Raw genomic sequence first — 6257 nt, forward strand, 5'->3', positions numbered from 1 at the left:
CCAAGGCGACCCTCTTAGTCCATTGTTGTTTAATGTGGTGCTTGATACTATTGTCAGAATCTTGATATATTCAGGAATGGGATATTGATTTAAGAATGGTTGTACACCTATTCTAGTATATGCTGACGACATATTATTATTGAGTAATAATAGGTTAGAATTACAAAAAACTTCTTCATGATTTTGTACAAATTTATATAGGATAGGTACGAGTATTGCAGAGCATAAATGTGTGAGTTTTGGATTAGAACCTCTGGGTAGATCTTGGGTGATGAAGGAGGCACAGATTTGGATTGGAAGAACTAAAATAAAAGATGTTTTGGTAGATGAGCCATTTATGTATCTGGGATGTAGCTATACTTTGAACAATGGGATAGAGAATAAGTATCATCTTTATAACTTGGAGCGGTTACTGATTAGACTGGGAAATATTGAGCTTAAACCCAGAAAGAAAATAAACCTTTTACAAACTTATTTAATTCCCAAGTATTTTTACATTTGGATAGCCAGTTTTGTAACACCTACTTTTTTAAAGTAGGTGGATGATTTCATTAGGCAATATTTAAAAAAGTGGCTGCATCTAATATCAGGTACAGTGGATGCCTTCTTCTACACCAAGAAAAGAGATGGAGGATTAGGATTTCCTAATGTCTCAAATATTATTTTGTTAGCAAAACTTAAATGTATATATACCCTTAGAACCCTATTCGTTCATAATTGTCGACCCAGGGCTCACAGCTGTCGTCAAAACGCTCATAGTTGCCGACTTTTCGTTCATAGTTGCCAACATACTGGTTTATGTTTATCTTCCAAATAGTCTCTGTTGCCTTGACAATTTTCACACTAACGCTGAAATTGCTAACACTCGCTGTCACAAGGCTAATAGTTGCCGACTTTTCAATCATAATATCAAATATACGGCTGATAGTGTAAGTTAAATGGTTCATGGTAGCTGTCAAAAGGCTCACAGTTGCCGTCAGATTCCTCACACAAGCCGTCACAATGCTCACATTTACCAATAAAGTGCTCATAGTTGCCGACTATTCGTTCATAATTGCCGACCTAGGGCTCTCAGTTGCCGTCAAAACGCCCATAGTAGCCGACTTTTCGTTCATAATTGCGGACATAGGGCTCATGGTTGAAAACGTAATTTTTCATGTTTATCCTCAAAATACTCGCAGTTCGCTTCAGAATGTTCACGCGTGCTTTCAAAGTGCTAAGACTCGCTTTCACGATGCTCATGGTTGCCGACTTTGTGTTCATAATTGCCGACCCAGGGCTCACAGTTGCCGTGGAAACGCTGACAGTTGCCGACTTTTCGTTCATAATTGCGGACATAGGGCTCACAGTTGCCATCAGATGGTTCACACTACAACGGTACGTTGTATATTTTTATATTTGTGGGCAATGAGTATTTCTTTATATGTACTAACCCGGGTTACTTTCGAAGAAGAAGTTAGTTAAAAATATACAATTATCAAATATACAAAAAAAAGATATTCATATGTCATAAAATAATGAGATTGTCAATATCCGGTTGGCAGGCAATGAGATAACTAATATATATATATATATATATATATATATATATATATATAAATGGAAACAAACCAGGTAATGGAAAGAGTGTTATTTTAATGTGGCTCGTATTTGTTATAAGAAAATAGGGAACCAAGGGTACAGCGAATTATATTTTATCATTGTAACACTAGCCGTGAAACTGCTCACACTTGCCGTCAAAATTCTTATACATGTCCTCAAAAGTTATAAAATTACTAAGTGTGGTAAGAATAAAAACAAAAACAACGAAGGCTTTACGTATACGACACCTTTCACACCCGCAAATCATGAGGCACTTCCTGTAGAGTTATAATGGCCATATTTGACGAAACTGTAGCCTTTCGGGAGGAAGTCACAGGAAAATTTCCAAAAGTGAATATTTTGAATGTTTAGTTGGTCTAAAGGGGCAATAACAATATTTTCCATGTTTTTAAATGGACGGTTTTGCGGACCTATAATCTGAAATTTTAGGTACTTGGAATAAAGCTTTGAAATTCGGTATGCTTGTACGTTTTCGTAAGTCTTACCTAGGTGGATAAGTAAATATATATATTTCCAAGTTTAGAGTGGTTTTTTGCGGAACTAAATAAATTTTCCCATGTTATTTCTATGAAACACCTTTGACATCTCAAAATTATTGGGCACTTCCTGTAGGGCTACAATGACTAATTTCTACATGATTGTAGATTGACGAGACTAACCGACAGGAAGATTGCAAAAAGTGAATATTTTTAATTTTTAAGAGGTCTAAAGAGGAAATGAAGAAATTCCCCATGTTATTATTTAAATTGGCCTTTATTTGGACTTGTAATCTCAAAGTTTAGTTACTTGTAATTGGAATACAAACGAGAAATTCGGTATTCTTGTACGTTTTCATTAGCGTTACCTAAGTAAATAAGTACAAAGAAAAAATTTTTAACTTTAGAGTGGTTTTATGTGGAATTGAAAAGGCTTTCTCATGTCATTTATATGGAACGTCTTCTGCACGCCAAAATGTTCAGTTACTTGTGGCAGGATTAGAATGATTAAATTTAGCATGATTGTAGGCTTTCGGAACTAACCTACAGCAAAATTGCCAAAAGTGAATATTTTTAATGTTTAAGGGGTCTAAAGGGGGATGAAGAAATCTCCATGTTATTTGAATAGGCGTTTTCTTGGGATCCAAAATCTTATCTTTTAACTAGTTGAAATAGTAAAGTAAACTTTAAATTCCTTAGAATTGTGAGAATAAGAGGTGCAAGGGCGAATAACCTTCAAAAGGAGGGACTTTGTGGGCGAAGCCACAAGCTAACCAAAAGGAAATTCAGTTTGTCTTTTACCGAAGGTTTGAAAAGTTTTCGACGAAGAGAGGTGTAGCTGTGCACGAAGATGTATTCATATTGTGCGGAGAAGTGGAAAGAATACAAATAGTGATAAGCGAAAAAAATAACACGGCAGAAAAAGAACACACTGACCGTGAGGAGCTGCAACCGCAGCGAGGAAGGGTGACATGAGACCACAAAAACCCGTTTTTTTCAGAACGAGAAGAAAACCTTACAAGCTGTACAAAAAACGTCTCGAAGTACAGTACATAGAACAACGTACAAGGAATTTCAATATATATAGAAAATTCCTTTGAAAGAATATTCAGCTTAACTTTTACCGAAGGGTTGAAATTCTGCCGCCTGAGATAGGTTTTGCTGCCGCGAAGATGTGTGGATATTATGGGAGAAAAGTAATTTAAAAAATACCTATAAAAAGACGATCAACTTATATTTTATTTTACAATATACTATTCTGTGTCAATACGCGAGCAATAACAGAGTAAGAAAAAAATTGACAACTTATAGTTTTCACTCACATTTGTGATCATGGCTATCTTCAAATTACGTGTTTGCATCATTTTAAGTAAACTACTCCAACCAGAAAAGTGCAATTTCTACACGAGTTGTACCTGAATATTGTGCATTCCAGTACTATGAAGGGAAGAAATGGTTTATATAATGCAAAATTTACTCGCCAATATAAATTTTTGCTTCAATGACTAAATAATCGTAGAGTAAGAAAGCATGTTACAACAACTTAACATATTGCTCACATTTGTGATCACGCTTATTACATTTTTTTCTCTTTCTTTTTTAACTTGTTGCTAGAATAATGAATTATTTTTATAGAAGGTGTACCTAAATGGAAGTACGTATAGAATGCTTTTGGTTTTAAATGTTCAATTTTGCAGAAAGACAAGCCACTTTAAGTTGTACCAGAAGGTCTAAAATTTGACGGCGAGAAGAGGCCTCGCTCACCGTCAGCTGCAGTGTACACAGTCGGCAACGGTATATGAGAATGCCAAATCAGGTTTATTCTCAACTGTAAAGAAACCGTAGAGACAACAAATGTTGAAGTTGTATTGAAAACGTGACCAAACGCGGTACATGGTACAACGTCCGAGGAACTTGTATATATATTCAATTCTTAGAAAAAAAATCAGTTTATCTTTTACCGGAGAGTTGAAATTTTGTCCGCGAAAACAGGTTTCGCTGTCCGCCAAGATGTGCGGACATTGTGAGAGAAAATGAATAGAAGAAAAATAGTGATAAAAAGAAAAACAGTGATAAAAAGAAAAACAATATAAATTTTATTTCACCATATACTTTTCTGTTTCGATGGGCGAGCTATAATAGAGTAAGATAGTAAATAAGAAAAATTTTACTTTTCGCTCACACTTGTGGTCAGTTTTATTCCAAATTAAGTTTTTGCACTATTACAAGAAAACTATTCATACCAGATTAATGCTATTTCTGCAAGACGTGAACCTACATATTTTACAGGGAAGTTCGTAAAAAGAATTATTGTATCGCCATATTTATAAAATAAAACTTTAAAATGTTACAGAAGGTGGAACATTTGACGGCAAACAGAGGCCACGTTGACCGTCGAAAGCTGCGAACGCAGCCGGCAGGTGTAGAGGAGAACACAAAATTATGTTCTTTCTCAATTGTAAATAGACTGTAGAAGCTAGAATAGTGAAAGTTCTACTCAAGACGTACTTAAACACAGTACATACGACAACGTACAAACAATTTGTATATACAAATTAGTAACAGAGAAAATTCAGTTTCTCTTTCACCGGAGGGTTAAAATTTTGTCGGCGAAGACAGGTTTCGATTGCTGCAAGGATGTGTGGATACTGTGGTGGAAGGCGAGACGAGGAAAAATATTGATGAAAAGGAAAACAATATAAAATTTATTTAACTATATAATATTCTGCGTCAATCAGTGAACTATAAGAGAGTCAGAAAGTAAATTAGAATACTATTACATTTCGCTCACCCTTGTGGTCAAGCTTGTTTGAAATTACGTTTCTACACTATTTTTGGGAAATTATTCAAACTACAATAGTGCAATTTGCACAGAAAATGTATGAAAATACTGTGGATGGGAGTTGATATAAAGAATTGTAGTACCTCCAATTTTAGTACTAGTGACATTATCAGCCTACCTGTACCTAAACACTGCGCATTTGAATATGTATAATATTAGTAATCTCATATTTGCGCAGATAAGGCTCATCATTGCCGTCAACATGCTCACAGCTGCCGTCAAAATGCTCACACTTGACGTCAGAATGCTCACACTTGACGTCACAATATATAAGGTTTAAAAAATGCGGTAAGAAGTAAAGCAACATAAATGTCACTTAACCAGATACTATTCTGTGCCAATGGGTGAGCAATAACTGAGTAAGAAAGTAAATTGGAAAACTTTTACATTTTGCTCACACTTGTGGTCATGGTTATTCTAAATTACGTTCTCCCACTATTTTATGAAACTATTCAAACCAGAATAGTGCAATTTCTACATGAGGTGTACCTTCATCCTACCATAACTGTGGGAAGCAAATCTTGAAGTTTTCATTTCCTTTCATTTTTAATAACAACAATAATAATAATAATAATAATAATAATAATAATAATAATATAAATATGTGCAAGAAAGTTGAAATTTGGCCTAATACGGGAGGCGAACCACCCAGGCTGTTTGCCGGAATAAAACTCGGATCCCTAACGCCAGAAGTGCAGATATTAACGGCTTAGCCACGAGGTGGCTGATACACAAATAAAGCAAATTCCAATATTTTTACTTTTCGCTAACGCTTGAAATTGTTGTTATTGCAAATCACGTTTTTAACAAAACTGTACTAACTACAAAAGTGAAATTTCAACCCAAACCATGCCAAGGCACTATGTAAAGATATAATATATATAACCGCAGTGACACGGAATATATATAAAAATTCATTCATGGTTTTTCTCACAAACCCAAACGCCCCCCCCCCCAAGGAAAAGATAGGTTTATTGCATCTCTTTTGTCCGGTGTATAATCGCGGCAGATAGGTTAAAATTTCAAGGGACTTCGTGCACACTATAGCAACAGCAAAGTATATGGGAAGGAACGGCAGAAATCCGATAAAACGCGGTGTTGGCGTGTGCCACCTCGGTAGTGAAAGAAGAATTTCTTTTTGTGAACACGAATTTTTCTCAAGGAGATTAAATAAATAAATAATTTAATAAAAAAATAAATACTTCTAAGGGAAGAACACAGCAAATGAATGAAGAGGTAGGTAAAAATTCCAAATTGAAATACAGGTCTGTGAAGTTCAAAATAAATAAACCATTATCATACCTAAAAATATGTGGTAAAAATTAAAAAGAAAACGT

Source organism: Thermobia domestica, chromosome 6 (genome assembly GCF_964235325.1).
Source record: "Thermobia domestica chromosome 6, izTheDome1.hap1.1, whole genome shotgun sequence".
Lineage (NCBI taxonomy): Eukaryota > Metazoa > Arthropoda > Insecta > Zygentoma > Lepismatidae > Thermobia > Thermobia domestica.